The following is a 14,539-nucleotide window of genomic DNA, read 5'->3' on the forward strand; positions in this document are numbered from 1 at the left end:
GGGTCCGACATGTCAATCAACCTGCTATCTGCCAATCACGGAATGCCTGGAATGTTCTGATGCCGGGCATCCTGGTGGTTGGCGGAGTGGCGTGGAGGGGGTTGGGCATTGGAAGTTAAGACCAGGTTCAGCCTTTGTTCTCTCTCTCTTACATCTGGGCTTCACAAGAGAAGGTCACGGTTGGATTGTGGGTTATCTATTTGGCGTGTGCTACGGCCCAAACAGTAGCCTGTGTAAAGTTGGTTCAATAAACCGTCAATTCGCAAGCTCAGGCCTCTGTCTGGACAATTGTTCATTTATGAGCTAGTCAGGTCATTACATTGGTGTCAGAAGTAAAAACGTTGATACAAGTTAGCCAGCTAGCTAGCTGACTTATGTGGCTAGCTACCGTAGGTGAGAACGGGGATTGAAAATGCTTTAGGGAATCCAAAGTGAAGGTGGAGGTAGGGGACGATTATGGCCAAGGAGGTGCGTGTGAATGGACGTCAGGGGTTCTGTCTGAGGAGATCGCCAGGGCGTCGGAGCGCAGAGGCCGCTTGAGGGAGGACGTTGAGTGATGGTGGCTGAAGCGGGCATGGTGCTTCGTCGAGTGTATTTCGCGCGGATTCTGGTGGGCGGACCGAAGTGGCGACGTCGACGCGGCGTGACGAGGAATCTGGGGCTCAGGATGTAAACAAACATGGCGGCGCCCAGTTCCCGGCTGCGTCCGTATCTGTTAAGACCCCGAAGTATTCCGGTAAGGCGGATTGGGAAGCTTTTCATGCTCAGTTTGAACTGTTAGCTCATTTTAGGGGGTGGTCGGATGAAGAAAGGGCACTGCAGTTGGCTTTATGCCTCACGGATGAAGCTCTGTCCTGTTTGATATTGATTAGCCCCAGGACAGGCATGATTATGGTGCTCTAGTGGGAGCACTGAGGAGGCGCTATGGACAGTGTGTACAGCCCGGGCTACTGCGCTCCGAACTGAGGAATAGACGCAGGCAGCCTGGAGAGCCTCTACGGGTGCTAGCTAATGACATTGAGAGCCTCTCTCGGCGGGCATATGCTCACATGCCCCCCTCCATGCAGAGCGAGCTAGCACGGGACCAGTTCATACAGGCGCTCTCCCCTACGGAGCTCGCATACAGACCAGCTGGCTCATCCTGAGTCATTGCAGACAGCCTTGGAGATGGCTTTGGAGAGGGAGCTGGTGTGGGCTGGGGCTTCAGCTGGGGCTTTGGTGGGGGTGCAGGGAGACACACCTCTGTGCGAGCTGGGGGCAGAGCAGCCCGGAGCCGGAAAAGCCTGCTTGGGTGGCCGAAATGACAGAACTCATTCGGGCTGTGTCGCTGAGGCGGCACGAAACACAAGCCCTGGTCCCAGGGTCTGCTGGGGTTGTGGCCAGCCAGGCCATCTGCGCCGAGATTGCCCCATGTCCCCAGAGCTCAGGGAACCGGCTCGGGGTCCGCATAGACCGGGTAGTGCGGACCCTGGCTTTCTATCCCAACCACCATCATCTTCAGGAGGAGCCCACCGGCACAGACGGGAAGCAAGGCTCCACTTCCCCAGAAGCAGACGAGGGCAAGCGGAGGCCTGTTGTTGTGGTGGGCCGGACCTGTGTTGGGGACTTTTGTCATGTCCCTGTCACTGTGGAGGGGTGCCCTGCTCCGCCCTGGTGGACACTGGGTCCACAGTAACCCTGGTGAGGCCAGATATTGTGCCAGGTTGGACTCAGTGTGAGCCTACAACTGTGCAGCTCCGCACAGTCACAGGTGAGCTGGCACCCATGAAAGGAAGGGAATAATGACTCTGACAGTAGGGGCAGGACTGTGCGTCATCCTGTGTGGGTGGCGGCTGTGCAGGACCCTTGTATCCTGGGGTTGGACTTTCTTAGGAGCACAGGCTGCCAGTTAGACCTAAATAGGGGCACTGAGCTTCCAGGGAAGGACGGAAGTCACCATGGCCCCTAATGTCACATTCACTCAACCCAACAAACCCTTTACTCCAACAGTTAAAGCAGCAGAGACTCATGGCTGCGCCCCTCCCCACAGCTGTGTGTGACTTTCCCCAGTCCCCTGTCACCTACGGCGGTGTGTTACATTCCCCCAGCTACCTCATGACACAGCCCCCTCTGTGAGCCAGGCCGCACCCCCCCAGCCCAGCTACCCAGATGGGAGAGGGAGAGGACACTGTCTGCAGTGAGGGAGATATGGGGAGGAACTGTGTTATCTTGACCCTGAGCAGCAGGAACGGTTGTGGCAGTTGCTGTTTGAATTCAGAGACAGTAGCTTGCGTTGAGTGAGAAGAGGTGGGTCAGACTCTTCTGGTGCAGCATGAGATCGACACAGGTGATGCTCGACCCATCAAGATGCGTCCGCCGTATCCCGCTGGCACGCCAGGAGGCGGCAGACAAGGCTGTGTTGGAGATGCAGCGGCAGACTTCATGAGCCCTCAGACAGCCCCTGGGCGGCGCCAGTCGTCATGGTTCCGAAGAAGGGGGGCAAGCTGAGGTTCTGTGCGGACTACAGGCGGCTGAATGAGGTAACCAGGAAGGACTCATACCCCATACCACGTATCGATGAGTCGCTGGACCTGGTTAGGGGTCCTCCTGGTTCTCCTCACTAGACCTCCGCAGCGGCTACTGGCAGGTGCCCCTCTCCCCAGAGGCCAGAGCCAAAACTGCGTTCTCCACTAACAGAGGACACTGGCAGTTCAAGGTCCTGTGCTTTGGCCTGTGCAACGCTCCAGCTACTTTTGAGCGTTTGATGGACAGGGTGCTGGATGGCATCCCCGACAGCAGTGTCTGGTATACCTCGATGACATCCTGGTCCATGGCAGCTCCTTCCAGTCAGCCCTGGGGCGCTACGGCGTGTGCTGGAGAGGGTGGCTGCCGCAGGTCTGAAGCTCCACCCGAGAAGTGCCACTTCATGAGGAGAGAGGTGTCCTTCTTGGGCCACCGAGTGGGGAAGGAGGATCAGCACCATGGAGGACAAGGTAGGGGCTGTCAGAGACTGGCCCACCCCCACCGACCAGCGTCAGCTGAAGAGCTTCCTGGGCCTGGCCTCGTACTACAGGAGGTTTGTACGGGGCTTCTCAAGCGTTGCTGCTCCCCTGAACCGCCTGCTGCCGAAGGACAAGGCTTTCACTTGGACAGTGGAGTGTGAGGAGGCGTTCAACACCCTCAAACGTGCACTGATCGAGGCCCCGTGCTCGCCCCTGACCTCACCTTGCCCTTTATCCTGGACACAGACGCGAGCAATGTGGGCATGGGTGGGGTGCTGGCCCAGGTGGGGCCAGAGGGGAGAGTGGTGGCGTACTTCAGCAAAACATTTGACAAACATGAGCGCCGCTACTGTGTCACCCGGCGGGAGCTCTTGGCTGTTGTGGCTTCCGTCAAACACTTCAAGTACTACCTGGGTGGTCTGCCCTTTACTGTAAGGACTGACCACTCTGCTCTCCAGTGGCTCATGTCTTTCAGAGAGCCAGAGGGGCAGGTGGCACGCTGGTTGGAGGAGCTTCAGCCGTATGACTTCACGGTGGTGCACAGGGCAGGGGCACGCCACTCCAACGCCGACGCCATGTCCCGTCGGCCCTGTACTGCAGACGGCTGCCGCCACTGTGAACGGAGAGAGGGACGGGAGAGAGAGCTGCGGGCAGAGGAGGGTGTCTGTGCCACAGTGTGTCGGGCGAGCGGGCCTGTCTGCTGTGAGCTGCAGACTGTCGACGTGGCTGAATGGCGGCAGCAGCAGGGACGGGACACAGACCTACAGCCAGTGCTACAGTGGGTAGAGGCGCAGGTGAGGCCACCATGGGGAAGAGGTGACAGCGCTCTCACTCGCGACCAAAGGGTTGTGGTCGAAGTTTGAGAGACTGCGGCTGGCTGATGGCGTGCTACAGCGGGCATGGAAGGAGTCAGCTACGGGAGAGGAGAGGTGGCAGGTGGTGGTCCCAAAAGCATTGCGGGAGGCTGTGCTCCAGAGTACTCATGGGGGGGTGGGGACTGGACACTTTGGGGTCACAAAACACTGCGCCGTCTCCGTCAGGGCTTCTACTGGGGGCAGCACAAGAGGGATGTGGAGGACTTTTGTCGCCGCTGTGACAACTGCACAGCGAGAAAGGGCCCCCCAGGCCGCTCTCATGCTCAGCTCCAACAGTTCCCAGTGGGGGCTCCCATGGAGAGGGTGGGAGTGGATGTAGTTGGGCCGTTCCCACCACAGACAGTGGAAACCGCTGGGTGCTCACGGCCATGGACTATTTCACAAAATGGCCCGAGGCCTATGCTCTGCCTGACCAGGAGGCAGAGACCATCGTCGACGCCCTGACAGCGGGGATGTTCAGCAGGTTTGGAGCTGCAGAGTCCATCCACAGCGACCAAGGCAGAAACTTTGAGTCCCGTGTGTTCGCCACCATGTGTGAGAGGCTGGGTATGCACAAGACCCGCACTACTCCTCTCCATCCTCAAAGTGATGGCCTTGTGGAGCGCTTCAACAAAACGCTTGGACAGCAGCTGGCCATCGTCTCTTCCAAACACCAGCGTGACTGGGACAAGCACCTGCCTATGGTCCTCATGGCATGCCGCTCCGCTGTCCAAGACTCCACCTCCTGCACGCCTGCCCTCCTCATGCTGGGGAGAGAGATCCGCACCCCTGCGGAGATGGCGTTTGGTCGGCCCCTGGATAGCCCTCATGTTCCTCCGGGGCCGGAGTATGCCCGGAGACTCCAGGACCGCCTGGAGACAGCCCACACCTTCGCCAGAGAGCAGCTGGTGAATGCAGGTGTGAGGCAGAAAAGGAACTATGACGTGCACACCCGGGAAGGCACTTTGTGGCTGGGGAGCTGGTCTGGGTCTACAGCCCCTAAGGAAAAAAGGCAGATGCCCCAAGTTGGACAGTCACTGGGTGGGACCCTGCAGTGTCCTGGAGAGGGTAGGGAGGTTGTGTACCGGGTGCAGCTTCCTCCCAGGGGAGAAAGGTGGCACTGCACCGGGACAGGTTAGCCCCATACAGAGGGGCCTCTTCTCCCCAAACCCCAGGAACCCCCACAATTCCCCTCTCTGGCAATGACATTCTCCAGGCACCCACCCTCAGGTGCCGCAGACAAGGCTCCAGACAGCCCACTCCCCCTGTCTCCCCCCCTGTGTCACCGCGTGGTTCCCCAGAACCACGGACTGTATTACCCGTTCCCGCTTCCTTGTCCCCCATATCCCTGCCTTCATCCCTGGTTCCCAGAGGGGCACTCTGCGACCATCACGGCCACGCAGGCAAAGGGAGACCTCCGGGTCGCTTCAGAGACTTTGTTTGTTCCCTCGGGGGACGAGGGACTTTGTGGTGGGGGGGCTGTGTAGCGACCCGCACAGACAGCTGTGTGTTATGTGCTAGGCTAGGAGGTGGTTGTGTTGTACTGACCAGTACCCGGTGTTCGCGGGGTCCGACATGTCAATCAACCTGCTATCTGCCAATCACGGGAATGCCTGGAATGTTCTGATGCCGGGCATCCTGGTGGTTGGCGGAGTGGCGTGGAGGGGGGGTTGGGCATTGGAAGTTAAGACCAGGTTCAGCCTTTGTTCTCTCTCTCTTACATCTGGGCTTCACAAGAGAAGGTCACGGTTGGATTGTGGGTTATCTATTTGGCGTGTGCTACGGCCCAAACAGTAGCCTGTGTAAAGTTGGTTCAATAAACCGTCAATTCGCAAGCTCAGGCCTCTGTCTGGACAATTGTTCATTTATGAGCTAGTCAGGTCATTACATTATATTTATATTAGCATTGCCTGTGCGTTTCGTTTTTAACCACTCTTTTTTTCCACTCAACTCTTTGCTGGTTCCCCAAAAAATGTTATCGGTGCACTTTTCCTTTTTGAGGGAGGGGGTGTTCTCTGTCCTCATTTTCCAATCATGAGACTCAGCAGAATATCCAGCCTATAGCCTACTATGCCCTGTTTGCCGACACTGTTATTTGAACGATTACCCACTCTTACCTTGTGTAGTTAGATTATAAAGAAAGTAGATTGAATTTTTGGTCAGTTGTTACTATGTGATTACAATGTTACTAGTACTACTCTGCTATTAATGTGTTATTATAGTGTTACTATACCCGTGTGACTGTATACTGTTGGTGGGCTGAAGGAGTGAGATCATCTCATGACCCCCTGCATGGTGGTGACAGTGACAACATTCCATAACTGGCACTGACACATGCATGTCTTTCAACACTGGAAGACAGAGGAGACCGACTGACTCTTGAATGAGATGAAGAAGACTAACAAAAAGCATACGGCTATGCAATGCATCATGAGTGACTAACCTATGTCGCATAAAACAGTACCAATCATTTCAATAAGAGTTAGGTTTGAGTTTGTTACAGAATGTCAATGGCTTTTTTAAGATTAGTGGCATGAGGCCTCTTGGTTAGTGTGGAGTATAGTGGTTCTGGTTGGGGTAGCTGTTGAGTGTGTCAAGTTATTAACAATTTTGAAAAGGACATTTCACCATAGCTCTGCCACTGTATATAGTCATTTCTATATCAACAACATTATGTTTTTGTCATAAACATGACAAAAATTCTCTCCACAAGCTAGAACGAGCACATTTTCATTTCACCTGTAGAAACCTTGGTTTGGTGTGCACTGTGAACCGGCATGAAAACATACAAATACTGTATATTCCTCTGTCCAGTGTCTGTGTTCTTTTTCCCATCTTAATCTTTTCTTTTTATTGGCCAGTCTGAGATATGGCTTTTTTCTTTGCAACTCTGCCTAGAAGGCCAGCATCCCGAAGTCGCCTCTTCACTGTTGACATTGAGACTGGTGTTTAACGAACCTGCCAGTTGAGGACTTGTGAGAGGTCTGTTTCTCAAACTAGACACTCTAATGTACCTGTCCTCTTGCTCAGTTGTGCACCGGGGCTTCCCACTCCTCTTTCTATTCTGGTTAGAGCCAGTTTGCACTGTTCTGTGAAGGGAGTAGAGATCTTCAGTTTCTTGGCAATGGCTCGCATGGAATAGCCTTCATTTCTCAGAACAAGAATAGACTGACGAGTTTCAGAAGAAAGTCATTTTTTTTTTTTCTAGCCATTTTGAGCCTTTAATTGAACCCACAAATGCTGATGCTCCAGATTAGAGGTCGACCGATTATGATATTTCAACGCCGATACCGATTATTGGAGGACAACCCAAAAAAAAAGCCGATACCGATTAATCGGACGATTTTTAAAGTGTATTTGTAATAATGACAATTACAACAATACTGAATGAACATGTATTTTAACTTAATATAATACATCAATGAGAACTTGATATCGGCCCTAATTAATCGGCGATTCCGATTAATCGGTCAACCTCTACTCCAGATACCCAACTAGTCTAAAGAAGGCCATTTTTGTTGCTTGTTTAATGAGCACAACAGTTAATTAGCACAACATAATTGCAAAAGGGTTTTCTAATTATCAATTAGCCTTTTAAAATGATCAACTTGCATTAGCTAACACAACGTGCCATTGGAACACGAGTGATGGTTGCTGATAATGGGCCTATGTACACCTATGTAGATATTCCATAAAACATCAGCTGTTTCAAGCTACAATAGTCATTTTCAACATTGTCTACACTGTATTTCTGATCAATTTGATGTTATGTTAATTAATGGTCAAAAAAATTAGCTTTTCTTTCAAAAACAAGAACATTTCTAAGTGACCCCAAACTTTTGAACGGGAGTGTATATATAAACTCAGCAAAAACAGAAACATCCTCTCACTGTCAACTGCATTTATTTTCAGCAAACTTAACAACTTGCAAATATTTGTATGAACATAACAAGATTCAACAACTGAGACAAAAACTGAACAAGTTCCACAGACATGTGACTAACAGAAATGGAATAATGTGTCCCTGAACAAAGGGGGGGGGATCAAAATCAAAAGTAACAGTCAGTATCTGTTGTGGCCACCAGCTGCATTAAGTACTGCAGTGCATCTCCTCCTCATGGACTGCACCAGATTTGCCAGTTCTTGCTGTGAGATGTTACCCCACTCTTCCACGTGGTCTGCCACTGCGAGGACGATCAGCTGTCCATCCTTTCTATCTGTAGTGCTGTCTTAGGCGTCTCACAGTACGGACATCGCAATTTATTTCCCTGGCTACATCTGCAGTCCTCATGCCTCCTTGCAGTATGCCTAAGGCACATTCACGCAGATGAACAGGGAACCTGTGCATGTTTCTTTTGGTGTTTTCAGAGTCAGTAGAAAGGCCTCTTTATAGTGTCCTAAGTTTTCATAATTGTGACCTTAATTACATTTGTATTTACATTTTATTTAATTAGGCAAATCCGTTAAGAACACATTCTTATTTACAATGATGTCCTAGGAACAGTGGGTTAATTGCCTTGTTCAGGGGCAGAACGACAGATTTTTACCTTGTCAGCTTAGGGATTCAATCTAGCAACCTTTCGGTTACTGGCCCAACGCTCTAACCACCTGCCGCTGCCTACCGTCTGTAAGCTGTTAGTGTCTTAACGACCGTTCCACAGGAGCATGTTCATTAATTGTTTATGATTCATTGAACAAGCATGGGAAACAGTGTTTAAACCCTTTACAATGAAGATCTGTGAAGTTATTTGGAATTTTACGAATTATCTTTGAAATACAGGGTCCTGAAAAAGGGACGTTTGTTTTTTTGCTGAGTTTATATATATATATATATATATATATATATATATATATATATATATATACACTAGGCCTGTAGACCATGCTTACACTGCGTTGTATGCCTCTTGAGTAATCTGAGCTGAAAAAACATAGTCTATTCCGTTAAAACGACTAGAGCCTATGCACACGTTGTAATCATAATTCTGAACTTAAATTGGCGCATTTCAAACTATCCTTTTGTGAGGCGCAGAAGGAAACTAGTTATTTTCGATGGCAGTGGTGGGGTGGATAAACCAAAATTGGAGGATCAACCATCAATCATTGTTTAAATCTCCAGTTTGGGAAAATGTTGGCTTCCCAGTAGAAGTGTATTGAAAAGTAGGAAATCAACTAAATGTATTGAATTTATTAGATCATTATTTTATTTCCCCAAGATGATGATAAGACAAAATGCATAAGTGATTCATATTTTCTTTCAACTTTCTGAAGAGTCAACAGTGTGGAAATGCCCCTTCCTGTGTGTGCGCCTTTGTCTGCCATATGTAGCCGTTAGCGATGATGCTAATGACAACCATCTTCTGGTAGATGGAAAGGCTTTCCCAAAAACCTTCTCAATGTATGTTAACTACAAAGTAGCAGTGGCGATTTTAGCATGTAAATCTTGGTGCGGCAAAAAAAAAGCAGTGGTATGCATGACAGAAGATCCACTACTGCACACAGTTGAAGTCGGAAGTTTACATACACTTAGATTGGAGTCATTAAAACTTGTTTGTCAACCACTCCACAAATTTCTTGTTAACAAACTATAGGTTTGGCAAGTCGGTTATTTCACTTGTAATTCACTATATCACAGTTCCAGTGGGTCAAAGGTTTACATACAGTAAGTTGACTGTGCCTTTAAACAATTTGGAAAATTCCAGGAAATGATGTCATGGCTTTAGACGCTTCGGATAGGCCAATTGACATAATTTGAGTCAATTGGAGGTGTACCTGTGGATGTATTGCAAGGCCTACCTTCAAACTCAGTGCCTCTTTGCTTGACATCATGGGAAAATCAAAAGAAATCAGCCAAGACCTGAGAAAAAAAACTGTAGACCTTCACAAGTCTGGTTCATCCTTGGGAGCAATTTCCAAATGCCTGAAGGTACCACATTCATCTGTACAAACAATAGTACGCAAGTATAAATACCATGGGACCATGCAGCCGTCATACTGCTTGTAACGGCAGATTTCGGACCAAGGATCGGACCAAGATGCGGCGTGGTAAGTGTTCATGACGATTTTAATAACAAAAGCACTGAACACTATGAAATACAAAAACAATAAACGAATACGTGAAATAACAAAACCGAAACAGTACCGTGTGGTGAAAAACACAGACACGGAAACCTACACCCACAAACCAACAGTGAAACCCAGGCTACCTAAATATGGTTCTCAATCAGGGACAACGATAAACAGCTGCCTCTGATTGAGAACCATATCAGGCCAAACACAGAAATAGAAAAAACATAAACACAAACATAGACTGCCCACCCCAACTCACGCCCTGACCATACTAAATAAAGACACAACAAAGGAAATAAAGGTCAGAACGTGACACCGCTCAGGAAGGAGAAACCTTCTGTCTCCTAGAGATGAACGTACTTTGGTGCAAATCAATCCCAGAACAACAGCAAAGGACCTTGTGAAGATGCTGGAAGACACAAGTACAAAAGTATCTATATCCACAGTATTGTCCTATTTCGACATAACCTGAAAGGCTGCTCATCGAGGGAGAAGCCACTGCTCCAAAACCGCCATAAAAAAGTCAGACTTCGGTTTGAAAAGATTGTACTTTTTGGAGAAATGTGTTCTGATCTGATGAAAGTAAAATAGAACTGTTTGGCCATAATGACCATTGTTCTGTTTGGAGGAAAAAGGGGGAGGCTTGCAAGCCGAAGAACACCATCCCAACCTTGAGGCGGTATCATGTTGTGGGGGTGCTTTGCTGCACTTCACAAAATAGATGGCATCACGAGGAGAACAATTATGTGGATATATTGAAGCAACATCTCAAGACATCAGTTAAAGTTAAAGCTTGGTTGCAAATGGGTCTTCCAAATGGACAATGACCCCAAGCATACTTCCAGTTGTGGCAAAATTACTTTAGGTCAACAAAGTCAATGTATTGGAGTGGCCATCACAAAGCCCTGACCTCAATCCTATATAATTTTTTGGGGCAGAACTAAAAAAGCGTGTGTGAGCAAGGAGGCCTACAAACCTGACTCAGTTACATCAGTTCTGTCAGGAGGAATGGGCCAAAATTCACCCAAATTATTGTGGGAAGCTTGTGGAAGGCTACCCGAAATGTTTGACCCAAGTTAAACAACTTGAAGGCAATGCTACCAAATACTAATCGAGTGTATGTAAACTTCTGATCCACTGGGAATGTGATGAAAGAAATAAAAGCTGAAATAAATAATTCTCTCTACTATTATACTGACATTTCACATTCTTAAAATAAAGTGGTGATCCTAACTGACCTTAGACAGGGACTTTTTACTAGGATTAAATGTCAGGAATTGTGGAAAAACTGAGTTTAAATGTATTTGGCTAATGTGTATGTAAACTTCAGACTTAAACTGTAAGTACCAATCTGAAGTGCGTTCCTTACATAGAGCTTTATATACTGCTATCCAAACCTACATAAACATGATTCATTGGATCGGTTCACACATGTGACTGGCTCTGGCTCTATCTTAACTTAAAGAACGTATTCTGGGTGTTCTGCCAGATGTTCTTCCGTAGGGGGCCCTCCCCCTCCTCTCTTAACCAGACACGGGCAGGAACCGAGGATTGTTTTACGACACCAAAGATCATTTCATTCATTACAACATTAATTTGTGTAGTGTTTGTATGCATTTGTTTGTGTTACGTGGTTCTCAGGAGGTTAGAGGACCAGACAGAGTACGTTCCAGACCATGTTACCATGTTATTTAGTCTACACTTTTTCTCTTTGTAAAATGCAGGTTATCTGGAGACGTTCCACAGTACCCTGTTGAAATATACCCAATGTATATACATAAAGGGAGTGCATTTTGGATCCACAGGCACGAGGGGTGCGTCATTGTCCCTAAACAATACACTAGCCTGTCTATAATCACTTAGGACCCATCTGTTGACACCTTTACCAACAAAGGTGTGATGCCCTACATCCCTTCATCAACCGAGTCTAAATGCTGACACCACAACCATGTCTTTCCAGGAGACGTGCAGTACAAGCAGATCTTCTGCAAGGGGTCCAAGCAGTAGATGGTTTTAAGAAGGTCGACGAACCCTGTACTCATCACTTCCGTCAGAGTCTTATCCAGATGGCCGAAGACAGCAGACGGGACATTCGCTTCAAGCACAAAGTCTCATCTTCCCCAGCCCACCATGTCACCCAGCAAGTGAATTTCCATTGACATAAGCTACCACTGTCTACCACTGACATTCAGTTTTACAGTACAGCCTTCTCTCTCTTCTTGCCTGCAACGGTGTTGTAATTGGGGTGACTCTGCTATACCACATCAGAACACACTAAGCTATTATGTCTAACCTCATCACACAGTCAAACGGACAGGCACACCTTAGTTTGGTGTCACTCCATTACCCTGTAACTAGACTGATTTTCCTAAAAGCCTACTCTGGCAGTGGCAAATGTTGGATTGTCGTAGTGACCCTAACTGATACAGTTTGTATATATAAATAAATGCCTTTTGTATTTCTAAATTTGGTTTCATTTTTGTATAGGGAAAGGTCTCTCCTTGAACAACTACCGTTTTATCACGAACTGTAATAAAATGTTTTGATTCATTGTCTGATTCACATAACTAACCGTCTAATGCCAGTTCCCTACCACGGACGGGACCACTACATGTGTTATTATAGCGCTACTATAATAACACTATAATAATATGTGTAGGAGGAGAGAATATTCCTACAGAATATGTTCTCCTTCATTTCTATAGGTTGCATACCTCTATTTCTGCCTGCTATGGCATAGTTCTACATTTTTACATTTAAGTCATTTAGCAGACGCTCTTATCCAGAGCGACTTACAAATTGGTGTGTTCACCTTAAGACATCCAGTGGAACAGCCACTTTACAATAGTGCATCTAAATCTTTTAAGGGGGGTGAGAAGGATTACTTTATCCTATCCTAGGTATTCCTGAAAGAGGTGGGGTTTCAGGTGTCTCCGGAAGGTGGTGATTGACTCCGCTGTCCTGGCGTCGTGAGGGAGTTTGTTCCACCATTGGGGGGCCAGAGCAGCGAACAGTTTTGACTGGGCTGAGCGGGAACTGTACTTCCTCAGTGGTAGGGAGGCGAGCAGGCCAGAGGTGGATGAACGCAGTGCCCTTGTTTGGGTGTAGGGCCTGATCAGAGCCTGGAGGTACTGAGGTGCCGTTCCCCTCACAGCTCCGTAGGCAAGCACCATGGTCTTGTAGCGGATGCGAGCTTCAACTGGAAGCCAGTGGAGAGAGCGGAGGAGCGGGGTGACGTGAGAGAACTTGGGAAGGTTGAACACCAGACGGGCTGCGGCGTTCTGGATGAGTTGTAGGGGTTTAATGGCACAGGCAGGGAGCCCAGTTCTCATTGTAGAGCACCGGAATAAGAGAACTAAGCTGAACCAGGCAGATCTAGAAGTATGCAACCTACAGCTAAACATATTATACTGGTTTCTCTGTCCTGTTAATGTTGCCTGAGCACGCATAGAAGTACCTGGCCTGCTTCTCGCAAATTTCAAATGTCAAATGTAGGAAAGTGCCCAGCTGGGCTTCTCAGTCATTTTTACTTCACCTCACAAGTCAACGAAGTACGTAATTTAAAAAATATATATATTTTATTTTTTACATCCATTCAAATTATAATAGTTCCTCACAGTATTTGAAAAATCTCTGCAACACTCTCCCTCTCGATAATCAGCATCTCTGATAAATAGGCTATGGACATATTGCGTATAATTGGTTCTTTTTTGATGATTGTCAATTTCGCCTTCCTACTATAGCATAGCAGTCCCCTTCATACTTTCCTTGACAATTCATTATCTTATAGCCTACTTTCGGAAAAGCCTAAGGTTTATTCCACATTTTGTTACATTACTGCTTATTCTAAAATTGATTAAATAAACATTTTCTCCTCATCAATCTACACACAATACCCAATAATGACAAAGCCAAAACAGGTTTTTAGACATTTTTGCACATTTATAAAAAATAAAAACCTAATACCTTAATTACATAAGTATTCAGACCCTTTGCTATGAGACTCGAAATTGAGCTCAGGTGCATCCTATTTCCATTGATCATCCTTGATATTTTTCTACAACTTGATTGGAGTCCACCTGTGGTAAATTCAATTGATTGGCCATGATTTGGAAAGTCACACACCTGTCTGTATAAGGTCCCATAGTTGATTCCGGTTGAAATGTACGGTTGAATGTCACCATGTAGCTAGCTAAAAGAACGTGTCAAAATTCTCCATTGTCAAATTCGTGTTGATGAGAGGAATCACTTGAAGCCATTGTGGTCTGGTCAGTTCTTTCAGTTTTGCCCAATCGGACTTGTGTTTTAGGGAAGGGGCCAGAGCAGGAACCACTGCCCCATATCGAGTTGTAGCCTTTCAGAGACTGGAAAGAATGTGTTACCTTATACATTTATAATTGAATCCGCCGATAGGAACATTGCTGAAAGACGTCCAATGGCTCTATCAAACAAGGACAACCATATCTACATGCAGACTAACATATAGTGCAGTCAGTATAACATAGAGGCTTCGCAAAATGCCACAAAGCAGGACTACATAGGACCCCCCCCCCCTCCAATACACCGGATTTTATCATGGGGTGTCTCCTTCGGGGTGCACGCGGAGCCCAGACCCGCCCTCTTCTTGGGAAATGA

This window comes from Oncorhynchus nerka, linkage group LG15 (genome assembly GCF_034236695.1).
Source record: "Oncorhynchus nerka isolate Pitt River linkage group LG15, Oner_Uvic_2.0, whole genome shotgun sequence".
In the NCBI taxonomy this organism is placed as follows: domain Eukaryota; kingdom Metazoa; phylum Chordata; class Actinopteri; order Salmoniformes; family Salmonidae; genus Oncorhynchus; species Oncorhynchus nerka.